At 42.7% G+C, this 27,824-nt stretch overlaps 1 protein-coding gene and 1 pseudogene across 6 annotated transcripts in view; one reads left to right on the forward strand and one right to left on the reverse strand.

Moving 5' to 3' along the window:
* FGF9 (fibroblast growth factor 9) overlaps positions 1-27,824 on the forward strand; it is a 215,321-nt gene that overhangs the window by 95,358 nt on the left and 92,139 nt on the right. The gene's annotated exons all lie outside the window — the stretch shown is intronic.
* LOC307102005 (tubulin-specific chaperone E-like) lies at positions 19,846-27,508 on the reverse strand (annotated as a pseudogene). The gene is made up of 2 exons: positions 27,440-27,508; positions 19,846-20,896 (listed from the first exon to the last, which is right to left on the reverse strand). The product of its transcript is annotated as a tubulin-specific chaperone E-like (transcript).

Genomic DNA, 27,824 nt, shown 5'->3' on the forward strand with positions numbered 1-27,824 from the left:
AGTTTCCTCAAATAACTAAAAATGAACTCCCATTGACACAGTGATTCCACTTTTAGGAATATATCCCAAGAAACTAGAAACACCAATCAGAGAGGATATATGCACCCCTATGTTTATAACAGCACAATTCACCATAGCTAAGATTTGGAAAGAGCCTAAATGCCCATCAGCAGATGAGTGGATTAGAAAACCATGGTACATCTACACAATGGAATACTATGCTGCTATAAAAAAGAAGAAATTCTTACCATTTGCAGCAGCATGAATGGAACTGGAGAGCATTATGCTAAGCGAAATAAGCCAGTCAGTGAAAGAGAAATACCACATGATCTCACTCATTTATGGATAATAAAGAACATTATAACCTGATGAACAAAAAGATTGATACAGAGGCAGAGAAGCATCAAACAGACTGTCAAATTACAGTGGGAAGGCTGGGGATGGGGGAGGGAGGTAAGAGATCAACTGAAGGACTTGTATGCATGCATATAAGCATAACCAATGGACGCAAGACACTGGGGGGTAAAGGCATGTATGGGAGGGGGGTCGGGGGCAATGGGGCGATGTGAACACATGTAATACCTTAATCAATAAAAAATATTGAAAAAATTGTATTTACATATTTATTAAGGCGAGGAACTATATAGAAAAACACATTTGTTCTGTTTAAAGCATACTTGGGAATAAACTATTGTACAAATATTATATTCTTCCTCTTCTTAAAGAATACCCTTCAGCATTTCATGTAATACTTACTGGTTCTGTGGTGAACTCCTTTAACTTTTTCTTGTTTGTGAAGCTCTTTATCTGACCTTCATTTTTAAATGATAGCTTTGCTGGGTAGAGTAATCTTGGTTGTAGGTCCTTATTATTTATCACTTTGAGTATTTCTTGCCACTCCCTTCTGGCTTACAAAGTTTCTGTTGAGAAATCAGCCGACAGTTGTATGGGTGCTCCCTTGTAGGTAACTAACTACTTTTCTCTTGCTGTTTTTAATATTCTCTTTTTGTCTTTAACCTTTGGCATTTTAATTATGATGTGTCTTGGTGCGGGCCTCTTTGGGTTCCTTTTGTTTGGGATTCTTTTTGCTTTTTGGACTTATAAGTCTATTTCTTTCACCAGGTATGAGAACTTTTCTGTCACTATTTTGTCACATAGGTTTTCAATATTTTGCTCTCTTTTCTTCTTCTGGCACCCCATAATGTGAATGTTGGTATGCTTGAAGTTGTCCCAGAGGCTCCTTACACACTATCTTCATATTTTCGGATTCTTTTTTCTTTTTGTTCTTCTGATTGGGTGTTTTTGTCTTCCTCATCTCCCGAATTGTTGATTTGGGCGACGTGCTGTGCAGGAAACACCCTTATGGAGCAGGACTTGCTTCAGTGGGGCTTTGGTGGTCACTGAGTCTGCCCCTGGACTGTGTCACTTGTGGATGTGTAGAGTTGTAGTCTGCTATGGTCTGAAGCTGTCCACCTGGTGGACTGGATCTAGGATCTCCAGGGAGGTGCAACGTCAGCCACTGCCTGGGGCCACCCAGCAGGAGGTACAGAGGCATCTGCAGACGACTCCTATTTGCTATTTATATTGGGCTTGGAGGTGCCCAGGCGAGGCCCAGCTGTGAAACAAGGCAGGCTGGTGCTAGTGCCAGGTCTTTGACCTCTTATTGATAGGTTTGGGACACACTGACACCAGCTGCAGCTTGGTTTAGAGATTTTAGCAAAGTCTAAAGCCTGAATGAGAGGACATTCATATGGAAAAGCTGCTGCAAACAGCTTAGGTGGGGCTGCTAATTGGATGGGGTGGGCTCTCAGGGAATCCCCAGGATGGAGCAAATAGTTTGAGCCAGACTGATGGAAACTCAGATATGGCTGCCAGTCAGCCCTGCAACAGGGGAGGTTCCAGCACAGAAACATTGACTCCTACAAGCACCCCTGTCTGGGAGAAAGCCACCCCTGAGTTTCTGCTCCAATGCCAGACAGTCCTATTCCTCCCAGTATGTATCTGAGTCCCCCAGAGTCACATGGTGCTGGGAGTCCAAGTAAGTTTGTTCGCTGGCCCTTTAAATGGAACACCTGTGTCTCCAGCAGCCTCCATGTTCCTCAGCCACAATCCCCGCTGGTTTTTACAGCCTGTAGTTATGGGGACTTCTCCTCCCAGCTCTGGGACCCTGGGCTGGGGGGTCTGGTGTGGGGCTAGGAACCTTTGCTCCTCCTGGGCAGCCGCTGCAGAAACAGTCTCCCTCCCGATTAAAAAAACGGCACAAGTGGGTGTCAGACCAGCCTGTTTTATGCCTCTGCCCCTCCTACCAATCTCAGTGTGCTTTCTTCTTTAACTCTCTAGTTGTAGTACTTCCATTCAGCCAGCCTTCAGGTGGTTCTGAATGATGGTTGTTCTGTATTTTAGTTGTAATTCTGATGTGGTGGTGGGAGGTGGCGCGTACAGGCATTTACCACACCACTATCTTAGTTCTCTGGGCATTTTCTTATTATTTACACAGTTACATCCTATGGAGACATTGCCAGTAATAAGTTCAAACACTATACTTTCAGATCACACCCAGGAACAGGAAAGCAGCTGTCTGTCTTACAGGTGATGAGGACACATGTAGGAAAACACACAAACTCCTTTAAGTGGCCAAAAAGGGTGGGTGGAAAAATATTAAAAATCTGTGGCTTCCGCCCTAACTGGTTTGGTTCAGTGGATAGAGCGTCGGCCTGCAGACCAAAGGGTCCTGGGTTTGATTCCAGTCAAGGGCACATGCCCAGGTTGTGGGCTCCACCCCCAGAAGGGGGCGTGCAGGAAGCAGCCGATCAATGATTCTCTCTCATCATTGATGTTTCTATCTCTCTTTCCCCTCTTTCTTCCTCTCTGAAATCAATAAAAATATTTTTTAAAAATCTGTGGCTTCTGAACTGAATCTGAAATTGAAACACAGATAATGGACTAAGTAGATAAGACAGAGGAAACAGAAGTTAAATTTTAATGACACAAGAAAACGTATGCAAAAAGTGGGCCCTGTGGCCCAGGGGCTCTACTGTGCCTGGTGGCCTAATTCATTGCCACATGGGTGATGATGCCATTTTTAGAACAGATTTATGCAATTTCTGCTTTCCTGGGAAATATTTCTCTCCTTTCCTCTTAGTTTCTGTCCACTCACCTTTTTACCCCTAAATAGTATGGCATGGGAAGGGGGCTGTCCACGTAAGGCTTTATGTTCTGTACAGTTTTCTGCAAAGATAGGAGATACGAAAATTTGTGAGACATGCTTTTGCTCCCTTTGCCCTGAGATTTTCTTGTGAGATGAAGAAGAGCCAGAAAAAAGCAACTCTTTCTATATCACTTTATTACATTCAGCATTTTTCTCTGAAAGTCTCAAATATAGATAAAAATTCCAAGCCTTTCAGTGATTGTGACCTGGTGTCCCCAAGGCTGATTATGTGGACATGCCTGTCTGTGGGAAGTTTATTTCTGTGGACATAATCAATAGAGACCGTGAATGAGAACTGGTTGTGAAGCTCCCACGTTTCCAGTGTGCTCCATGTTTTGTCATTCTCTTGGGGTAATTGGAGTTGAGAGGGTGGGACCTCTAATGAGCTGCTTCTCTCCCCTAATGGCTGGGGGCCTGGAAATTAGCGCAGCCCCTGCTGTTCCAATCCCTTCAGGAAGTTTGAGGCAACCGCCTAATTGTGTCCTCACTAATGGCAACAATTACAGAATAGCTTTTTTAGTAAGACCATGTGCAATGGTTGAGACTAATCTCATTGAGTGACCCCAGGCCTGTGACAGCCTCCATTTAGGGACTTCACTGTTGTTGTCCAGAAGTGGTTTCGTGTCTCCTGAGAAAGCCAAAATAGACATAAGTGACGCTAACCTCTTCCCCTCCACAGAAACAAAGCTGGAGGAGCAAGTGAGGAAGGCAGACCTTCTCTCAAAATCCGTCTTCTGCAAAGATACCTAAGGCACTTCATGTGACAAGTGCAAGGCAATATGGGGAAAACAGAGCCATGTGCCCTCCCCCACCCCTGCCTTCAGTTTATCTGTAGCATTTCAGAAGGAGAAATGAAGGACAAAAGGCAGAAGTCTGCTCAGGTGATGAGAATCCATAAAGACAGCTGGACTTGCTCTAGCTGTGAGTCATGCTATTTAACATCATGAACCAGGTTACTAATCACAGGTTTTAACAACCATGAGGTTGATACAAGTGGAGCTCCTAGGTCTGACTGTGACAACCACTATACTTTACGGTCACATGGCTTGGCTTTATGAATCTGTTACATTGACCAGCCTTGTCCACTCGTGGCAGCACTGACTTGACTCCAGAAGAACCTGGACTTGGGGAGAGTGAGGAAGGAGATACTCAGGATCCCGTCAGTGCAGGGTCAGCTCACTCAAGTGAAGTTCTCTTAACATTTGCATCACAGATGTCTCATTCTCACCCTTGTCCCAGGCCCAGTCCTGAGAAGAACCACTTCGAATGTACTAACCATTTGAATTTAATACATTCGAACATTTTGCATAATGTAGATCCATATACTACATCTTCTGTGTAGAAAGACATAGGTGTTGAATGAGTTACATAATATTTTTAAATATAAAAATTGTAAGAGAAGAAAATTTAAGACAATAATTTGTCTACTGGGTTGATTCAAAGATGAACTGGGTCTTTTTCATCATAATTTTTCTTGAGCATATCAATGGACTCCCATCTGGACATTTTTGTCAGGGGAAAGAAAACTGAGAAGGTTTGAATTTGTTTTAGGTTTCTAAAAAAATTGTATGTGTGTGATAGCTGCTGAGGTGTCATCTTAGAAAAGTGAGGATGAGGAAATGACAAATACATTTAGTGTCCGAAGTTTTAAAAAGAGCTCTCTTGTCATCCTTTTTAGGGTTAAGTGTGTGTTTCAGCCATAGTATGCAGACACAAAAATGGCTCGTAAAATATAATTTCACTGGGAGATGATCCCTTGTTCAGTCGAAATGAGAGTCAGTGCTGAATTCAACTCACAAGTGACCAATTTACTTAAATTATTTGTGTTTGAAAATAACTGCAGATGGAAAAGGGGAGGGAACCTTTTAACAGACTGGCCTCAGGTGTGCTGAGGTAGTCATGCCCCGTCATGTTGGGTCCTGTAATGTTCCTTGTATGCTTTGCTTGAGTCATTTCAGGGACTTGTAGCTTTAAAGAGGAGGCGGCACAAAGAAGAATAGCACATAGAACAATACTTTAAAGTGAGAGTTTTCTATCGACTGATTTTATTCTTTTCATTACAGAATTTAAAGAAAGTGAGCAGTTCACAGTTTGGGTTTGAAAAACAAGTTGTGGTTTCTTACTTGTTCGGCATTTGCTATATTTTAAAGATACTTTGTATAAGAGTTAATAAAGGGCTTGTACAGTAATGGTTGTTGGGGGGTTCTCACATTCCCCCAAGGAACTAATTTTTTGTTGTTGTTCTCCAATTAGGACAATAGTCTGTTTAAGATAGCAGTACTTTCTAAATAAGAAGTAGATTTAGGATACGAAGTCGCTTTTGTGTGCGATCTTTGGGTTAAGAAGCAAATTCCTTAGTTAGAAAATTCAAGCAAATGCTTTACTATAGAGAAATAGAAAAAAACACCCAATGGACTCAGTAACTATCTAGTCCCATATTGACTCAATCTGTACTATGGGACTTGATCCATAACTAAGTGGTACTGGTGGGAGGTGATGTGTCAGGTGCAGTCCTTGATTTACAGAAAACCTCCACCTTGTGAGCAGAGTGGTGACGGCCAGCTGCCATCAGGCTATGGAAACAATGTGCCAATTACTGAAGAAAACAAACAGCCAGCAGTTTCTATACACTAATAATCGAGTGCATACATTTTGAAATTTAGTGCAGCCTGGCAGGTGTGGCTCAGTTGTTGCGTGTCGACCTACAAACCAGGAGGTCATAGTTTGACTCCTGGTCAAGGCATACTAGTATGCCCAGGTTGCGGGCCTGATCCCCAGTGTGGGGTGTACAGGAGGCAGCTGATCTCTCTCATCATTGATGTTTCTATCATCTCTCTCTCCCTCTCTGAAATCAATAAAACATATTAAAAAATAAATTTAGTGCATTTTTGCTGCTTAATAAATGTAAAATAATCATTGTCACATTTTCATTAGACACTGCATTTATGGGTGAGCTTGGTGTTCTCTGAGTTTCTAATGGAGCCTATAGACTTATGCAGATTCCTTTGGTAGTTTTTCCTCTTTTTCCTGCATAATCTGAGGAACAGCAGCAAACCTAACTACACAAAGGGAAAGTGAAGGAGGTGACTTTTATCTGAGAGTTAATCTACCTCCACTTTACCAAGCCAAAGAAGTTCTTTTAGAAATCACTGAACTTGAGCAGGAAATAATCACAAAGGAATAAAATCATGTTAGCATTAACCTTTTATTCAAAAGTTGGTTTCTGATCCAAGCGTCAGCATTCATTGTCCTGCAATGCCAGATAGTATACCTATTCATTAGTAATGGCAAAGCCAGGGCTGGGCACAAAAACATCACCTTGTTTTTTAGAAACCAGAAGTGAAATATGGTCAAAGGCAAAATGTTCATCCTGTAACATCAAGGATAATGCATATAAAATGCCTTGAGTGTGTGAGGACAATTTTGGAAAGTCATCACAAGTATTTACAGCACTTGAAAATGTCTTCCTTTGTATTTAATCAGATAGCTGTACAGTGTCATCACACATCCTGACAACCCACAAAATTGTGATTAGGAGAGAATTTAATTTTTTGGCATATAACCTATTTATCTGATATATTCTGACCTGAAACAGAGAGAGATGAGTCAGGGACAGTCATCCAGTTTATCGGCAAACCTCTACTGAGCATCTGACATGGACTAGCTCCCCTCCTTGGATTGTGGACACACCAGTGAACAGGACAGACAGCCTCCACTTTGCAGAGCTCACACTTGGGTGGTGCTGGAAGAAGATCCTACTGAATAGAATATCCAAAAATACAGTGTCAGGTTCAAAGGCAAGGAAAGTGAAAGTGAAATAAGTGCCCTGGCGAGGTTGGCTAGTGGCCAGAGCATCAGCCCTCAGACCAAAGGGTCCTAGGTCCTATTTCTGGTCAAGGACACTTACCTGGGTTGCAGGTTCCATCCCTGGCTCCGAAGGGGGGGGGGGGGGGCGTGTGTGGGAGGCAACCAATTGATGTGTCTTTCTCACATCGATGTTTCTCTTTTTTCCCTTATTCTCTTTCCCTACTACTCTCTAAAAAATAAATGGAAAAAATATCCTTGGGTGAAGATTAACAAAAAATATTTAGTGTTATTTAGCATGGGAAGACACAGTTGAAATTAGTCTTACTGATGGCATTAAAATATATGAAGAGTTGTTTCCTTGGAAAGGACAGTGACCATATCCATCTAGGAGAAGGAACCAAGCCAACAGGTAGGAAATTAATCTGAATTCCAAGATGTGGAAGAACAAAATGCAGCGCCTGTGGAAGGAACACCAACGAGCCTTCCATGAAACTGGTCATGAACTATCTTTAAAAAAATTTGTTTTATTTTAAAACTATAATTGATGTACAATATTGTATTAGTTCCAGGTGTACATTTATATAACCTATGAAGTGATCACCCCAATAAATTCAGTACCCATCTGACACCATACATAGTCATCACAATATTATTGAGTTTACTTGAGGCCCGGTGCACGAAATTCGTGCACGGGGTGGGGGGTGGTGTCCTTCAGCCCAGCCTGCACCCTCTCCAATATGGGACCCCTCGAGGAATGTCCGACTGCCCGTTTCGGCCCGATCCTACCTGGCGATCAAGCTGGGATCAGGCCTAAACGGGCAGTCGGACTTCCCTCTCACAATCCAGGACTGCTGGCTCCCAACTGCTCACCTGCCTGCCTTCCTGATTGCCCCTAACCGCTTCTGCCTGCCACCCTAACCACTCCCCTGCCAGCCTGATTGATGCCTAACTGCTCCCCTGCCAGTCTGTTTGCCCCTAACTTCCCTCCTCTGCCAGCCTGGTCACACCTAACTGCCCTCCCCTGCAGGCTTGATCGCCCCCAACTGCCCTCCCTTGCAGGCCTGGTCCCTCCCCTGCTGGCCATCTTGTGGCGGCCATCTTGTGTCCACATGGGGGCAGCCATCTTTGACCACATGAGGGCAGCCATCTTGTGTGTTGGAGTGATGGTCAATTTGCATGTTACTCTTTTATTAGATAGGAAAGAGGCTTGGTGCATGGGTGGGGGCCAGCTGGTTTGCCCTGAAGATGTCCCGGATCAGGGTGGGGGTTCCCTTGGGGGTTCCCTTGGGGCAAGGGGCCTGTGGTGGTTTGCAGGCTGGCCATGCCCCCCGGCGACCCAAGCTGGAGGCCCTGGTATCTGGGATTTATTTATCTTCTATAATTGAAACTTTGTAGCCTTGAGCGGAGCCAAGCCTTCTGCTTGCTCTGTGGCCGCAGCCATTTTTGTTGGGATTTATTTATCTTCTATAATTAACTTTGTAGCCTTGAGCGGAGGCCAAGGCAGGGCAGGGCTGCCGAAGCTTGGCTTCCTCCATCGCTGGGGGCAACTCAAGCCTCCTGCTCTTTCCAGCTCCGTGGCTGCCACCATTTTTGTTGGGATTTATTTATCTTCTATAATTGAAACTTTGTAGTCTTGAGTGGAGGCCTGGGTCCGCCAGGGTGTGCGGAAAGCTTGGCTTCTTCCCTTTCTGGGGAAACCCAAGCCTCCTGCTCTCTCCATGCCACAGCCATCTTGGTTGGGGTTAATTTGCATACTCACTTCTGATTGGCTGGTGGGTGTGGCTTGTGGGTGTAGCCGGGTGATGGTTAATTTGCATATTACTCCTTTATTAGATAGGATTCCCTGTGTTGCACACCACATCCCCATGACCACTGTGCTACCACCAGTTTGCACTTCTGAATCCCTTCACCTCTTTCACCCAACCTCCTAACCCCTCTCCCATTTGACAATGATCTATGAGTTGTCTCTTTTCTGCTTGTTTATCTATTTTGTTCTCTGGATTCCACATATAAGCGAAATCATCTGGCATTTGTCTTTCTCTGTCTGACTTATTTCACCTAGTACAATACTCTCTAGGTCTATCCATATTGTTGCAGATGGCAAGATTTCATTATTTTTTATGGGTGAATAATATTCCATTGTATATATGCACCACTTCTTTATTCATTCATCTCTTGAAAGACACTTAGGTTGTTTCCATATTTTGGCTATTGTAAATAATGCTGCAATAAACATATGGATGTATATGTCTTTTCAATTTATGTTTTGGGTTTCTTCGGATAAATACCCAGAAGTGGAGTTGCTGGGTCCTTTTTTGTCTCTTGTTATAGCCTTTGTTTTAAAGTCTATTTTGCCTGGTATTAGTATTGCTACCCCGGGTTTTTTGTTTTGTTTGTTCCCACTTTCATGAAATATTTTTTCCATCCCTTTACTTTCAGGCTGAAGTGCAACTCACCTAGACAGCATTTGCAAGAGTCTTGTTTTGTTATTCATTCAGTCACAGTATTTTTTTTTGATTGGAACATTTAATTAATTTGCATTTAAAGTAATTGTTGATAGATATGTACTTATTGCCATTTTATTATTCCTATTTTTTATCTTTCTTCTTCTTAAAGAAGACTTTTTAACATTTCTTGTAATATTGGTTTGGTGGTGATAAAATCCTTTAGCTCTTTCTTATCCCAAAAACACTCTATCTATCCTTTAATTCTAAATGATAGTCTTGTTGGGTAGAGTAATCTTGGTTGTAGGTCCTTGCTTTTCATCACTTTGAATATTTTGTGCCAATCCCTTCTGGCTTATAAAATTTCTGTTGAGAAATCAGCTGATAGTCTAATGGAGGCCTTGTAGGTAACTATTTACTTTTCTTTTGTTGCTTCTAAGATTCTCTCTGTGTCTTTAGCCTTTGGCATTTTATTGCTGTGTGTCTTGGTGTGGGCCTCTTTGAGTTCATCATGCTTGGGACTCTCTGCACTTCCTGGACTTGTATGTCTATTTCCTTTACTAGGTTAGGACATTTTTCCATCATTATTTTTTAAAATGGGTTTCTAATTCCTTGCTCTCTCTCTTCTCCTTCTGGCACCCTTATGATGCAAATGTTGGTATGCTTGAAGTTGTCCAGAGACTCCTTCAACTATCCTCATTTGAAAAAAAATTTCTTTTTTCTTCTTGCTGTTCTGATTGGTTGCTTGCTGCTTCCTTATATTCCAAATCACTGATTTGATCCTCTGCTTCATTCACTCTACTGTTGGTTCTCTGTAATTTATTCTTCATTTCAGTTAGTGTATCCTTCATTTTGGGCTGATTATTTTTTATGGTTTCCATGTCCTTTTTTAAAATGCTATTGAAGTTCTCAGTAAGTTCCTTGAGCATTCCTATAATCATTGTTTTGAACTCTGTAGTTTGCTTGCCTCCATTTCACTAAGTTATTTTTTCTGGAGATTTCTCCTATTCTTTCATTTTGGACCTGTTTCTTTGTCTCATTTTGGCAGCTTCCCAGTGTTTGTTTCTATGTATTAAGTGAGCTGCTATGTTCCCCAGACTTGGTGGAGTGGCCTTGTGTAGTGGTGTCATGTAGGGCTCAGTGAAGCAGCCTCCCCAGTCACCCAAGCTGGGTGTACTAGGTGCACCTCCTGTGTGGGCTGTGTGCACTGTCCTCTTGTTGTTGAACTTTGATTGCTGTTGGCATGTCACTGGGCGTGATTGACTCCCAGGCTGATAGGCTTTGAGGACTGGCTGCAACTACAGTGAAGTAGCTATTGCACAGGGGTTAACCCCACAGAGCAGATCCTGCTTCAGTGGGGCTTTGGTGTGCATAGAGTTCGCCCCTTAAGTGTGTTGTTTATGGAGGTGGTTGGGTTGTAATCTGACCTGGTCTGAAGCTGTCCGTTCTGGGGCCTCCTAGGAAGTGCAACGGTCAGCCACCAACTGTGCCTTGCCCCGGACTACCCGTCATGAGCTACACAGAGTGATCTGCAGATGGCTGCTACTTTTGCTGGGTGTTGAGGTGCCCAGGAAAGGCCAAGCTGTGAACTGAGGCTGGTTGCTGCTAGTGCCAGGCCTGGGGCCATTTAGCATGAGGTAGGGGTTACACAGAGGCCAGATGCTACTTGCTTGAGAGATTTTAAGAAAGTCCAAAGCATGAGCCAAGAGAGGCTAGTTTTATGGAAAATATACTGGAAATGGCTTGGATGGGCCCTCAAGTTGGGTGGGGCAGGGACTCAGGAAATCACCAGGACAGGGAGAACAGTGTTATCAGATTGATAGAGACTCAGCTATAAAGCCTGCCTGCTTGGCTCCGTTGGAGATGGGCTCACCAAAGGAACAATAGCCTCTGCTAGCTTGTCAGGCAGAAAGCTGTCCCTCCAGACAGTTCAGATCCTTCCTTTGTGTCCCTGGTGCCTTAGCGCTGCTGCCCCAGTGCTGGAGCTCAGAGTGAGTGAGTCTGAGCAAGTCCTGGCATGGGCCCTTTAAGAGGAATGCCTGGGACTCCAGGAGTCTTCTGTCCCACTCAGCTTCAGTCCCCACTGGTTTCACAGCCAGACATTTTGGGGCTTCTCTGCCCTGGAATCCTGGGCTGGGGCATCTGATGTGGGCTGAGACCTCTTACTCCTCAGGGGTTACCTCCACAGCCAAGATATCCATCCCAATTTTGTTCTTTTAAAAAATATATTTTTATTGATTTCAGAGAGAAAAGGAGAGGGAGAGAGAGACAGACACACACACACACACACACACACAGAGAGAGAGAGAGAGAGAGAGAGAGAGAGAGAAAGAGAGAGAGAGAGAGAGAAAGAGAGAGAGAGAGAGAGAGAGAGAGAGAGAGAGAGACATCAAGATGAGATAGAATCATTGATTGGCTGCTTGCTGCATGTCACCTACTGGGGATCAAACCTGGAAACCCAGGCATGTGCCTTGACCGAGAATTGAATCGTGACCTCCTGGTTCATGGGTTGATGCTCAACCACAGAGCTACACTGGCTGGGCTATCCCTCCCAATTTTAAACCACCACACATGGGTGTGGAACCAGCCTGTTTCTCATCTTCACCCTAAAGGTCTCAATATGACTTACTCTTTATATCCTTAGCTATAGGAGTTCTGTTCGGCTAGATTTCAGATAGTTCTGCATGATGCTTGTTCTCTAATTCAGTTGTAATTTTGATGTGGTTGTTGGAGGTTCTGAGTACTGTGTTTACCTACACTGCCATCTGGACCGAAGTCTGGTCATGAACTATCTTGACGTTTTATTTATCTTTAAAACTTGAAACAGCCATAAATATATTAACTTAAACAAATAAGGAATCATCTTAGAGAGAGAAACAGAATAGTGAACAATACTAGTACATAGGATCTGTACACTTGAAAATACATCCCACACAGAGGGAATATGAGTGATATGACAGCCACGTATGAAGTTGATCCATCACTTCTAGACCTCCCCCTCCCACACACAATTCATGTGTTTGTAATATATGTTCATTGTGCTTTTCAGCATATCAACATATCAACATATTCATAGGATAAAGGGTTGTTGTGTTACTAGAGTGATCATCCCTTGAAAGTTAGGCAGTTACTAAGAGAGAAGAGGGTATCCTACCTAATAAAATAGTAATATGCAAATTGACTGCGCCTTTGCTACACCCAAGCCACGCCCACCAGCCAAAGCCACGCCCACCAGCCAATCAGGGCAAGTATGCAAATCACCCAACAAATATGGCAGTTAATTTGCATATGCTGAGGGAGGGAGGAGTGAAGACTGAAGACAACTTAGAAGGAAGAGGGAGGAAAAGCGGAAAGCAAGGTGGCTGCCAGAGGGAAAGCCTGGGCGGGGCGGGGTGGGGCGGGCAGCAGCGGCCCGCGGGTGCAGGCGCGGCGGCTGCAATGGCAGTGGCAGCGGCAGCGCACGAGGCCACAGCGGCTGCTTGCAGGATTCTTCCTGCAAATGGGCTACTAGTAACTGATAAAGGTTAATAGGTCAAGATCAGAACCTGGTGAGACAATTACACCTGCCTCTGCTCTTTGTTTCTAGTACTAGATTGGCACTTGACCTGGCATCATTTCAAGTCCCTTGAGGGCAAGGACCATATCTTACGTACCATTGAATCCTAGCATCTAGTACAGAGCTGTGCACTTAGTAGGACCTCAATCTATGTTTACTGACTGAATTTGAATATCCTACCTAATAATAGACAAGTATGCAAATTGACCATACCTCCGACACACCCACAAGCCACGCCCACACGCCATGCCCACCACCCAATCAGCGAGTATGCAAATTAATCCAACCAAGATGGCTACAGCCACAGAGAGCAAGGTTTCCTAGGTAACAGAGGAAGCCAAGCTTTCCGCCTGCCCTTGCCAGGCATAAGCCTCCACTCAAGCTACAAAGTTTCAATTATAGAAGGTAAACAAATTCAAACAGAAATGGCGTCAGAATGGAGCTTGAGAGAGCAGGCCAGGGATGCCACCGGCAACAGGGGAAGCAAAGCTTTCCCCACACCCTGGCCGGGACCACCTGCTTAAGGCAACAAAGTTTCAATTATAACCCCAACACAAATGGCTGCCGGCCTCAGAGGGAGCCCCAGGCTTGGCTCCGCTCCAGGCTACAAAGTTTCAATTGTAGAAGGAAAATGAATTCCAGATACCAGGGCCTCCGCTTGGGTTGCCAGGGGGCGTGGCTGGCCTGCAAACCACCACAGGCCCCTCGCTCAGGCCACCCCACACCTCAAGGGAACCCCACCCTGATCAGGGACACCCTTCAGGGCAAACCAGCTGGCCCCCACCCCTGTACCAGGCCTCTATCCTATCTAATAAAAGAGTATTATACAGATTGATCATCACTGCAACACACAATATAGCTGCCCCCATGTGGTCAAAGATCCTGCCCCCATGTGGACACAAGATGGCTACCACAAGATGGCCAGCAGGAGAGGGCAGTTGGGAGGCACCCGGCCTGCAAGGGAGGGCAGTTGAGAAGGACCAGGCCTGCAAGGGAGGGCAGTTGAGAGGGACCAGGCCTGCAAGGGAGGGCAGTTGGAGGTGATCAACCCTGCAGGAGAGGGCAGTTAGGGGTGACCAGGCTGACAGAGGAGGGAAGTTGGGACAAACAGGCTGGCAGGGGAGTGGTTAGGGGGTGATCAGGCTGGCAGGCAGAAGCTGTTAGGGGCAATCAGGAAGGCAGGCAGGCAAGCAGTTGGGAGCCAGCAGTCTTGGATTGTGAGAGGGATGTCCGACTGCCCGTTTAGGCCCGATCCCGGTGGGCAGTTGGACATCCCTCCAGGGATCCCAGATTGGAGAGGGTATAGGCTGGGCTGAGGGACAACCCCCCTCCGTGCACGAATTTCGTGCACTGGGCTTCTAGTTATAAATAAGCAAGGAAAGGCTCACAGGGAGAACTGTGATGTCACAAACTATGCTGAGGAGCCATCACTCTGGGCAGGTCTGTCTCCATCTCTAGGGCTCATCTTCTCCTTTTCCTAGCACACATCCCAGATTGTGCAAGGAGGGGTACTGATACCAACACGAACTGTATTGAATTTGAAGCATGTTTATTGTGGCATTGTCTATAAGACTGACAATACAAACATCCACCAATAGGAGGAAATTGTTGTCTGATGATACTGTGGAAAATAAAGTAGCCCTTAAAAAAAGAATGAGGTAAGTCTGCATGTTCTGACAGAGGAGGTGGTCCATGGTAAAGCATTGATTTTCAAATAGCAAGCTGCATATCAATGTGTAATTTGTTCCCATGTAAAGAAACAATTCTATACCTGTAGGTAGGCATTTAGAAAAGGTCTGGAAGGATACAATAGTGAGTGCCTATGAGAGGATGGAGTTTCTTCCAATTTTTACTTCATACACTTCTGAGTTGTTTGAATGTCTTCCAGAAAGCTTATATTGCTTTGAAAATAACATAGGACAGGAGCCCGTCTCTTGCATGAGAACTGCTCTGCTTTAGTAGCCAAGAATAAACATATAAATATATGTATTAAATATTTATTACTTATTAACTTTTAAACTATTGATTTATCCTTGGGAGATAAAACAGAACATTTCTCACAAGGGAGAGAGACCATCCTTTACTAGTAAGAAATTCCCATTTTCTGTGACTGCAAGCAAAGAAGAGCTCACAGGCTCATTTGGTTGGGCTTGTATTTCTTTTAGTGAGGAGTATGGTGCAGTGTCCCCTAAGATCCTTTCTGAACTTGTGTCCAAAGGACTTCTTTCTCCTTATCGTGAAAGTTCATACCTCTATGACCTACCTATCCTTTGGCAAGGGGTCCTGGTCATGGAGAGATTTATCAGGTGTTCAAAGCTTGGAGATGAGATCATTACAGTTGGTTTTGACAACCACCAACTGGATCCTCAATCTGGACCACCACCTGGGAGCTTTACTAAAATGCACTCAGTTTACTCAGAATCTTTGAGGGTTGGGCCTGGCTCCCACCTGATCCCAAAGATCACCCAAGGTTGGGAACCACTAAGAAAAACTAGACAATGGAATGAGAACCATCAGAAAAAACCACTACAATGCAAAGACTATGTGGCACTGAAGAGTCCCTCCAGGTGTGAGTTCACTGGTCGCCACCCAGAGTCACTTGGGGTATGCATTAAAAATGTGGGTGTTTTGGTCCCATCCCAAACTTACTTCATTTCAGGGATGTGCATTTTAAATGCAGATCCCAAGTGATTTTCAAGTAAAGTTCTAGGGCCCCTGGTGCATAGACCTGGCTGTGAAGTGTCTCCATTTGGGAGCCAGTTATAGGAAGCTGTTTACTGTGGAAAGGAGGGACCTTTGATACATAATTGATACATGGTTGAATTATGTTTAAGAAAGGTTAATTCAACCTTTCCAATAGAGGTTATGCATCTCAGTAAATGGTTTTAACAAACTAAAGAAAAAATTTCTGATTCTGTTGATTACTGTATCTATAATGCTATAGCTTCAGAGTTTGTGTCTACATGGAACCTTTTATCCAAGGATCTTAGTGTATTTTATAGGCATTCTTCTCATCTTTTTTTTTTTTTTTTAGTCCTCACCCAAGGAATGAGGATATTTTTTCCATTGATTTTTAGAGAGTGGAAGGGATGGGGGAGAGGGAGAGAAAGAGGAGAGAGAAACAGCGATGTGAGAGAGACACATTAATTGGTTGCCTCCTGCATATGCCCCAATTGGGGCCAGGGATTGAACTTACAACCTAGGTTTGTGCCCTTGACCAGAATCGAACCTGTGATCCTTTGGTGTGGGGGCTGACGCTCTAACCACTGAGCACACTGGCCAGGGCTGGTCCTTACTTTTTTAGTCCCTTAATAGCATATTCATAATTAAAAGTCACATCCTGGTAATAACTAATATTTCTGTAGACTTTGTTGCAGTTCACACACACTAAGTGGTACAAGAAGAATATTTTTGTCATTAATGTCAGAGCTTTAAATTCTAATGGGGAGGGAGTGGCATTCAAATCTTTAAGTATTGTTAACAGATAGAGGTATTATATACATTTAATAACTGAATTTTGAAAGGCTGGTCTCAGACATAAAGTTAAATCAATACTCTAATTGTTTTACTCTAAAAAATATTTTTTAAATTTATTTCAGAGAGGAAAGGAGAGGAAGAGAGAGATAGAAACATCAATGATGAGAGAGAATCATTAATCAGCTGCCTCCTGCACATTCCCTACAAGGGATCAAGCCCGAAACCCAGGCATGTGCCCTGACCTGGAATTGAACCATGACCTGGTTCAAGGTCAGCGCTCAACCACTGAGCCATATGGTCGGGCTGTTTTACTTTTTTTGTGATTAACTTCAGAAATGGCATTATTTAGACTTTCTCTGATACTAGGCTTTATTTTAGAGGTTGAAAACAGTAGTTGTGAAAACACTGTTTCTGAAATTGTAGGCCTGCTTTTTATTTTGAATCATAATTTGCATGTACAACTCCCTATTTTTTGCATTTTTCTCTGGGCATGTCTAAATAAAATTAAATGTTTGAGTAAAAATCCATATCAGCCTTTTCCTTCCAGAAGGGGAGGGAAATCCTATCAGTAAGTCTGAGATGGGTCCCAACAACTACATTTTTATGTCACTTCCCATGCAATCCTGAGGCATAGGCAGAACCAAGCCTGTGCTTTCCTTTGATGGTAATAATACTCTGTGGAATATTGATTTTAACACAAAATAGGAATAATCAAACATTATTTTGTCAAAACAGGTTTGTACTTTTCCCATTTGTTTCGGTGGTCAGCATCAAACCCCAGTCTGACATTTAAATGCTTACAATACTATTTTTAAATGTCTGAGATCAAGGCTCTGTCAATAATTCTAGATATATCTAAACCACTGTTTTATTTATTTTTTAACCACTCTTTGGGGGCATTTGGATGAGAAGACCACAATGTTTCCTTCCAGTTATACAATTCTATCTTCTGGCTCTGATGCACCTGAGTGCACTAGACAGGTTTAAATGTCTAGGCCTGGATGAATTATAACTCTAGATACTATAAGAATTCACTCATCTAATAGCAGAGCCTATTCGATGGTATTTAAGAAACTTTTCCATGATACTAAACAGTCTTCTGCTACAGTAAAAATTAATGGTTTATGTATATCAGTGTGTGGCTGAATTAGTCTTTTAACTGATCTGTGTTAATGAACATTTAAGTTATTTCTTTTTTTTTCTTCTCTTTTTCTGGTGTCTTTCTTTTTCTTTAGTGGTTGTTATGGTTAATTTTTTTCTTCAGTGGGTGCTACAGGTGTATGTGCTGGATGTTTGGCCAAACATTATTGTGGGTGTTTCAGTGAGGGTGGTTTTGGATGAGGTTAACATTTATATTAGTAGACTGAGTAAAGCAGATGGCCCTCCAGGATGAGGGTGAGCCGCACCAATCAGTTGAAGGCCTGGAGAGAACAAAAGGCTGACTCTGACTCTGCCCTGAGTAGGAAAGAATTTTCTGCCTGATGATCTTCCAAATAGGACATTGGCTCTTCCTGGTTCCACAGCAGCTTCTAGACCAGTGGTCGGCAAACTCATTAGTCAACAGAGCCAAATATCAACAGTACAACGATTGAAATTTCTTTTGAGAGCCAAATATTTTAAACTTAAACTTCTTCTAATGCCACTTCTTCAAAATAGACTTGCCCAGGCCGTGGTATTTTGTGGAAGAGCCACACTCAAGGGGCCAAAGAGCTGCATGAGGCTCGTGAGCCGCAGTTTGCCGACCACGGTTCTAGGGCATCAGCTCTGCAGATTTTGACTTGCCAACCTCCATAATGACATGAGCTAATTCTCTATAATAAGTCCATATATATATATATATATATATATATATATATATATATACACACATATGTGTGTGTATGTATATATGTATATACTAGAGGCCCGATGCATGAAATTCATGCAAGGGGCTCAGCCGCCGCTGTGGTGGCCACCTCTGCCTCGGCCCCCACCGCTGCGGCTTTGTCGGGAAGGTCCTCGGGAAGGTTGTCCTGAAGGACGTCTGGTCTAATTAGTATATTATGCTTTTATTATTATAGATATATCAATCATGTATAATATATGACATATATAATAAACTAGAGGCCCAGTGCACGAAATTCATGCATGGGGGGCAGCGTGGAGGGTGTCCCTCAGCCTGGCCTGCACCCTCTCCAATCTGGGACCCCTCGTGGGATAACCAGCAGTTGGACATCCCTTTCACATTTCAGAACTGCTGGCTCCTAACTGCTCGCCTGCCTGCCTGATTGCCCCTAACTGCTTCTGCCTACCAGCCTGATTGTCCCTAACTGCTCCCCTGCTGGCTTGATTGCCCCTAACCACCTCTGCCTCGGCCCGCACCTGGTACCCATGATTCTCTCCTCCAGCCGACCACAGGCACCCGGGATCCGGGCTTCCCTCCCTCTGGTCAGCCATAGGCGCCCAGGCTGGCTGCAGCCTCAGGGGATGGTGTGCAGGTGGCTTCGCCTGTGCTGCAGCTGCAAGTGCTGGAGCCCAGGACCGCGGGGTGGGCGGCTTCTCTGTCTCCCAGGCCACAGGTGCTGGTGCCCGGGACTGTGGGGTGGGTGGCTTCTCCATCTACCAGGATGTAGCCAGCTGCAGGTGCTGGTGCCTGGACCGCAGGCAGTGGCTTCTCCATCTTCCCTCGGATGCAGTGGGGGCTACTTCTCCTTCTGGCTGTGGCCTGGGATCATAGGGCAGGCGGCTTCTTCATCTCCCAGGCTGTAGCCAGCCTCAGGTACTGGGGTCCGGTTTCTCCATCTCCCCCAGGACGTGGGGCGGGTGAACATGGGGTGGGCGGCTTCTCCAGCTGACTTCGGCCTGGGATCACGGGGCAGGCGGCTTCTTTGTCTCCCGGGCCACACCCAGCCTCAGGCGCTGGGGCCCGGTTTCTCCGTCTCCCCAGGACATGGGGCAGGCGGACGTGAGGCTTCTGAGGCTGGCTGCAGCCTGGGATCATGGGGCAGGCGGCTTCTTGGTATCCATGGCTGCAGCCAGCCTCAGGCGCTGACGCCTGACTTCTCTGACTCCCACAGGCCTGGAGCGGCTGGGGGGCGGGGCTGCCGCCATGGTTTTTAATTTGCATACTCACTCTGATTGGCTGGTGGGTGTGGCTTGTGAGTGTAGCGGAGTGATGATTTGCATATTACTCTTTTATTAGATAGGATTTCCATTTCTTTTTCTTTCTTTTTCTCCATATATTCATACACACACACATATCTTATTGATTCTGTTGATTCTCATCTCTGGAGAACCCTGAATAATACAATGGGCAATGAAAAACACACAATTTTTAGTGTATTTTCAAACATTTTTAAAGTAAGTACATTTATTATTGCTATAATATACAAACCTAGAAATGGTCTATTCCCAATGAAAAGTACACAACCTTTTCTAAATTTAGGGCAAGTTATAAAACCTCTTTTTTTTTTTTTTTTTTTAGAGTAGAATTGTTCCAATAGATCATTTATTTCCAGTGAACCCAGTCACCATAAACAGTCTAGTTTCTGAGGTTTATTAGTTGGCTGTTACCATTGCACTAATGACAGTCTCCATTTTTCACAGAATAAAACTCTTGGTCATTTTCTAGTTCAGTCTCTCTGCCCAGCATTTTGGGACTTTCATAGGACCACAGAAGGTCTCAAACAGGGACTTTGAGACAACATGACAGCAATCCTTTCGCCTTGAGTCATCATGTAGTCTGGCAGTTGTTTCTCTAGGATTTTCTGATTAAGATGATTAGGATATTTTATCTTCAGTGTGGTAGCTGGGATTTTGAGCAAAAATGGTTGTTTTGTTTTGCAGTCCCCATCTTCAGGTGCACCATATTTGAAGCAGAATGACTGGCATCTGGGATGGGCTGCCAGGAACTCCTCATTTGGCCTGTTTTTGTCTGGATCTTGATGCCCACCTGCCTTTTTCCATTCACTTTCAAGTGTTTTTTGGTAATCCGTCTCAGCTCCAGGCCTCTCTTCTCCTTGGAAAGAATCTTGCATTTGTTCAGGGTCCCCAGCTGACTGATCTTGATGATAATGAGCTGGCAGGTGGTCTCCACTCTGCTTCCCTCAGTCAGAGGGTTTCTTAGGCAGGACAAATCATGCAGACTGTGTAACTTATCTGGCTCATTGATAAATGGCCATTGCGATATTCAGTTGTCATTAACTACAAGGTATTGAACATTGAAGTTTTGCACACAATTCCAGGATCTTGGAAATGTAGAGAAGAAATCCCAATGTCCGAAAGGATTAGTTGTTCTAATCTGGGCAGATAGGCTGTTGGAAACAGCTGATTTTCATCAATTAGGTGATTAGAGGAAAGGTCTAATAACTTGACTGTCTGTAGAACGATAGCCAGCTTTTCTGAAATGGAAAGATTGTTAGACCCCTGGAAGACCGGCCCCCCAGTGGCACACTAGAACACCTATGCCCATGTTATTCTCATTGGGCTAAGGGCTAAAACCTTCAGTATAGAAATGTTCCAGTTGGACTTGGTGAGCGAGGGGGAAATCTCAGTTTATTTTCACTGAGATGATAATATAAATTTATGTCTCATGATAAACTAACAGTAGTGTTGTAGGCATTATTCATATGATTATATTTAAAGTTTTAATAGTTTAACTATAATTAATAACAATAACTCTCACTTAGAACATTAGAATTTTCAGCTATTTAAAAAATGGACATATTTTCTTCATCTTACCCTTCCAAAATCACTAAAAGTCCTGACATGATTTTAAAGGGCAATTTCAGCATAGTCTAGAAACTAAAGGTTAAGAAAATTTAACAAGCTTTTATTCTTCATAGACCTAGTTTTTGAGGATCTTGATTGGAATTTGTGGCAGAATTCTCACTAGTGTGGGTCTAGAGCAGTGATGGCGAACCTATGACACGCGTGTCAGCACTGACACGCGTAGCCATTTCTGATGACACGCGGCCGCTGAGGTGGCCGCATGCCGAGGATGAAACATTTGCTGCTCCTGAGGATGAAACATTTGCGAAATAATGTTTTTTCCTCAAAGTGACACACTACCCGAGTTATGCTCAGTTTTTTGGCGAAGTTTGACACACCAAGCTCAAAAGGTTGCCCATCACTGGTCTAGACCATGGTCCTTAACATGGGCACTAAGGACATTTGGGACAGGATAATATTTTGTTGTATGGCCCTATTTTGTACATTGTAGGGTGTTTAGCAGCACTTTGGCCTCTACCCTGTAGCTCCCCAAATTTTGTCAACCAACAAATGTTTCTAGACATTTCCTACAGTCCCATGGGAAGCAAAATAACCCCATTTGAGAAACCCTGGGGATTAGATACATATGGCATGAGTAAGGCCAGTTATGCAAATAAGTAAGGGACCATACCCTAAAATAAATTAAAAAATAGGAGATTGACTAATAAAAATAAAGTTCAATAAAGGACAACTATCACAAAACATTTGGAGCCCGCAATGCTGGACACACAGCCAGTCTCTACCTTTTGCCTCCTGACATTTGACATTGTGGTTAATAGGAAGTGGATTTTGCTTTTCATTGACTTTTCTAATGCCATGCTTTCTTGGTTTTGACCAGGATTAAAGCAATAGCCCACCCAAAATAAGAATTCTGTCCTCATTTGTTAAGGCATTCACTAGCTTTTAAACCTCAGTAATAATGACTCTGTGTTTGAGTTGATGGTTCAGCCGAGTGTAACTTTCCAATCCATCCAGTGATATATCAAGCTGACGTTGGGAAGGAAGATGGTATGCATCAAGGACAGTATTTCCTGAATGCACTATTTTTGGTGTGGTCTGAAGTGAACTGAGGTCCTGGTGGCTTTAAGTAAACTAGAAAGTTGGAGAAAATAAAGAAGGGAATATTGAGTGATTGTAAGGTTCAGTTGGATGTATCCACTTGGCTAGGCTACATATTTCAGTTCTTCAAACAGCCATCTAGGTGTTGCACAGAGTTATTTTGCAGATGTAGGTAACACCTATGATCAGCTGACTTTAAGGAAATGAGATTACCCTAGATAAGCTGGTGGGCCTGCCCCGATTAGTATCATGGCTTCCCTAAGGTAGGAAACATTGAGTTTCCAGCCGCAGACCTATTCTACAGATTTTGAATTTGCCCACCCCATCCCCACAGTTCCTTGCAGTATATCTCTTCCCTCTCCTGTTCCCTCTCTGTATCCCTGTAAACCTTAATGAACAAACCAATTTACAACAGTAGAAACACCACCATTGTTATTATCAAGGGATATACTGAGGATAGGACCCTATCATTTATTTTCTGTCCTTTTGGAGTCTGGCACAAGGCTCTTGATAAATGATGAATTACATTAAATCATTATTAGCAATCATGAAAAATAGCTCTGGACTATATAAAAGAATGTTTTAATGCCTCTCCTAGGAAGTAGGTAATTTTTATGAAAAAGGGCATCATTTAGCTTTCAAAAAAAAAAAACACCTCTTTTTTCATTATGTAAATAACATTAAGTACACTATTGAAAATCTTGAAAATAGAGAACCAGAAAATTAGTAAGTTCATGATCATGACCATTGGTGCCAGCATTTTGGCCTATTTACTTAGTTCGCTCCTGAACCCCCACCATATGCAAATGTGGTTTTTGTATAGTACTAATCATACTGGTTTTAAAATTTGTTTCTGCTTTTTCCTTTCTTAGTATTTAGTCTTTACAAATATCAGTTTCTCTTTATTTTTCCCTACTGAAAATAGCTTTACTGTTTAGGTAAACTTAATTTATGCTCATGAGTAAGGTGTACTTTTATTGAGCCCTTTTTAGGTACCAGGCATTTGACATGGTCTATCTCATTTTTGTCCTCAAAACAAGTACATTGCAGGTATTATTATGATCCTTTTGTATAGATGAGGAAATTAGTCTTGGAACTGCTAACAATCCACTCCAGCCCAAGAGAACATTTGAGGAATCTGCTCTTTCTACTTTGCTGTATTCTCGTTTTGCTCATTTCACATTACCTTTTCTTTGGTGGCTAAAAGGATTTTTGAATTGTGGGAGAGCATTCCTTTTCATCTTGCTCTGTGGGAAAGAATATGTGCAAAGACTCAATAGCTGGCTCCATATTGTATTGTATAGTGTTTTTCTAAAACTCAGCAGAGTGAACCATGCTTTTTATTTTAGGTACATGACTACTGATGCTTATGTTTTCAAATTTAGTTCACATTCCATCATTCTAAGCTTTGGGTTAGTCACTAGTAACTATCCCACTTGAAATCCACATAGTCAGATATATACTTGAGAGTGACAGAAAAAGTGCTATGTTGTCATCCAACCCAACTGGAAGTCTGGGAAGTAAAATAAATAAGCAAGTAAGGAAGGTAATAAGTAAAATCCAGTCATTGTTAAAGAAATGTTCACAGTTTAAGACCAGGCACTGTCATCGGATTTCCTTGTAGTTTTTCACATGAGAACTGATTCAAAATACAGTACTCTCTCCATAGTTGGGTATACTTAGAAACATTAAGGCGGTTTTATTTGTCCTTTCACTGTGTGTTCAACACAAAGTAAACAACGCCATACTAAACAACACCAAATATGGTCAGTCAACTAAAACACATATATAATCCAATTGCAGCATGGTGGAGAAGAAAGTATCGCCACTGTTGACATTTTATTTTTATTTATTTATTTATTCATTCATTTATTTTAATTTAAATTCTTTATTGTTTAAAGTATTACATATGTCTCCCTTTTTTCCCCCCATTGACCTCTCCCCAGCCACTCCCACTCCGCAGCACATGCCCTCACCCTCCTACTGTCTGTGTCCATTGATTATGCTTATATACATGCATACAAGTCCTTTGGTTGATCTCTTACCCCCTCCTCCTGAACCCCCTGCCTTCTCTCTGAGGTTTGACAGTCTGTTTGATGCTTCTGTGTCTCTGGATCTATTTTTGTTCATCAGTTTATGTTGTTCATTATATTCCACAAATGAGTGAGACCATGTGATATTTATCTTTCTACTAGAGGCCTGGTGCATGAATTTGTGCACCAGTGGGGTCCCTTGGCCTGGTCTGGGGGATTGGGCCGAAACCGGCTCTCCAACACCCCCTGAGGAGTGCTGGATTACAAGAGGGTGCAGGCTAGGCCGAGGGTCTGCACCAGTGCACAATCGGGCCAGGGATGGATGCAGGAGGTTGGCCAGCTTGGGAGGGACCACGGGAGGGCTCCAAGGCATCTCCGGCCAGTCTCAATCAGTCCTGATTGGCCAGACCCCAGCATTAAGCTAACCTACCGGCTGGAGTGTCTGCCCCCTGGTGGTCAGTGCACATCATAGCGAGCAGTTGAGCAGCTTTAGCATGTCATTAGCATATTATGCTTTGATTGGTTGAACAGACAACTGGACACTTAGCATATTAGGCTTTTATTATATAGGATAACTCGCTAATTTCACTTAGCATAATGCTTTCCAGTTCCATCCATGTTGTTGTGAATGGTAAGAATTCTTTCTTTTTTACAGCAGTGTAGTATTACATTATGTAGAGGTACCACAGTTTTTTAATCCACTCATCTGCTGATGGGCACTTAGGCTGTTTCCAAATCTTAGCTATGGTAAATTGTGCTGCTATGAACATAGGGGTGCATATATCCTTTCTGATGGGTGTTTCTAGTTTCTTGGGATATATTCCTAGAAGTGGGATTACTGGTCAAATGGAAGTTCCATTTTTAATTTTTTTAGGAAAGTCCATACTGTTTTCCACAGTGGCTGCACCAGTCTGCATTCCCACCAGCAGTGAAGGAGAGTTCCTTTTTCTCTGCATCCTTGTCAGTACTTGTCATTTGTTGATTTATTGATGATAGCCATTCTGACAGGTGTGAGATGGTACCTCATTGTCATTTCGATTTGCATCTCTCAGATGATTAGTGACTTTGAGCATTTTTTTATGTGTCTCTTGGCCTTCTGTATGTCCTCTTTCCAAAAGTGTCTATTTAGGTCCTTTGCCCATTTTTTGATTGGATTGTTTATCTTCCTTTTGTTAAGTTGTATGAGTTCCCTATAAATTTTGGAGATTAAAACCCTTATCAGATATAACATTGCCAAATACATTCTCCCATGCAGTGGGCTTTCTTGTTGATTTGTTGATGGTTTCTTTTGCTGTGCAGAATGTTTTTATTTTGATGTAGTCCCATTTGTTTATTTTCTCCTTAGTTTCCATTGTCCTAGGAGCTGTATCGGTAAAGATATTGCTATGACATATGTCTTATATTTTGCTGTCTGTGGATTCTTCTAAGATTTTTTTGGTTTCCCATTTTATGTTTAAGTCCTTTATCCATTTTGAGTTTATTTTTGTGTATGGTGTAAGTTGGTAATCTAGTTTCATTTTTTTGCATGTATCTGTCCAATTTTCCCAACACCATTTATTGAAGAGGCTGTTTTGACTCCATTGTATGCTCTTGCCTCCTTTGTCAAATATTAATTGAGCACAATGGCTTGGGTCGATTTCTGGGTTCTCTGTTCTGTTCCATTGGTCTAAAGGTCTGTTTTTGTGCCAGTACCAGGCAGTTTAGAGAACAGTGGTTTTGTAATGTAGCTTGATATCTGGTATTGTGATTCCCTCTAACTTTGTTCTTCTTTCTCAGGATTGCTGAGGGTATTTGGGTCTTTTTTTTATTCCATATGTATTTTTGGAGAGTTTGTTCTAGGTCTGTGAAATATGCTGTTGGTATTTTAATGGGGATTGCATTGAATCTATGGATTTTTTTGGGTAGTATGGACATGTTAATGATGTTGATTCTACCTATCCATGCACATGGTATGTTCTTCCATATGTTTATGTCTTCCTCTATCTATTTTTTCAACATCCTGTGGTTTTCCGAGTACAGGTCTTTTACATCTTTAGTTAAGTTTATTCTGAGTATCTTAATTTTTTTGTTGCAATGGTAAGTGGGATTGTTTTATTTAGTTTTTCTTTCTGTGAGTTCATTATTAGTGTATAAAAAGGCCATAGATTTCTGAGTGTTAATTTTATATCCTGCTACATTGCCAAATTCATTTATAACTGCAGTGATTTGTCCTAATTAGCTGGGCATGGTCATCATTTCCTACTTTTCTTTAAACTCATGCTATTTAATTATTCTTGATATTAATAGTGTATCTTCTGGGCCTGGTCAGTTCATCAGTGAGACCCATTCTTCTATCCCCTCTGATTTTTAAAAAATTACAATAATGCTAAGGGAGAAGTTTTGGGCATAGGGACTTTCTGGATGTCCTTTACGGGTTATCACATACATACTGCTGATCACCTTGCTAAGACCAGCTCAGCTGAACAGCAATAACTTTGTCACAATGAAAGGCGCTTTGTTGAATTCCTATAGCTATCTAGAAGAAGTGCTTAAAGATGTTGCACAAACACGTCTTTATAAGGCCAGCTTGGAAAAGCCATCCAGAGAGCTGGTAAGAATAAACGTATATTTCCAGTTCTGTCATATCGAGTAGCCAGCATAGTTTTCTGGAGGTGAGTTTACTAATATATACCAGCATAATTTATAGAGTTAATGTGCCAGAAAATTCATATAGGGTATGATTTTACTGCTATATATATCTTTAGAAAAATGTAGAATGTTGTTATTATTATTTTTGTTAATCCTCACCTGAGGATATTTTTCCCATTGCTTTTAAGAGAGAGTGGTAGGGAGGAGGAGAGACAGAGAGAGAAACACTGACGTGAGAGAGACACACATCGATTGGTTGCCTCCCACATTGTCCTGACTGGGGCTGGGGATTGAGCCTGCAAACCAGGTACTTGCTCTCGACCAGAATCGAACTCACAACCCTTCAGTTCTCAGGCTGATGCTCTGACCACTGAGCAAAACTGGCTAGGGCTGGAATGTTATTTTTGATTTTGAGTTTTTCCCCCATCAGTGGAAAATGCTGTCTGGGGCGATTGTTTCATGAATGTTATAAACCCACCTTTATGAAGATCTGAGGTGGTAATTCACTAATAACTTTAAATCTCACCTTGAATCTGTCTGCATTCATGCAGTCTTGTAAATGAAGACTAACAAGTCCAAGTCAGTTGTTGAAGACTGTTGTTTAGCCTGGTGAATACATTGTCATTTATGCTTATGTGTTTAAATTAGAGAGAATATAGACAAGCTTGGTCTCAGAAGAACTTGGAAAAGCCCTCCTGGCCTTTCACATGGAGAGTCATGCCCAGGGAGGCCTTCAGAAAACCATTGCTGAGTCAGGTACCCTAGGTACCTATGTCATGGCTTTGGTACAAGCTTCAATTGAGACAGTGAATGTGTAAGACCTTTGAAGACTAGAAAACACCATTATATTAAGGTAGAATCCT

This window comes from Cnephaeus nilssonii, assembly GCF_951640355.1.
Source record: "Cnephaeus nilssonii genome assembly, chromosome: 6".
Classification (NCBI taxonomy): Eukaryota; Metazoa; Chordata; class Mammalia; order Chiroptera; family Vespertilionidae; genus Cnephaeus; species Cnephaeus nilssonii.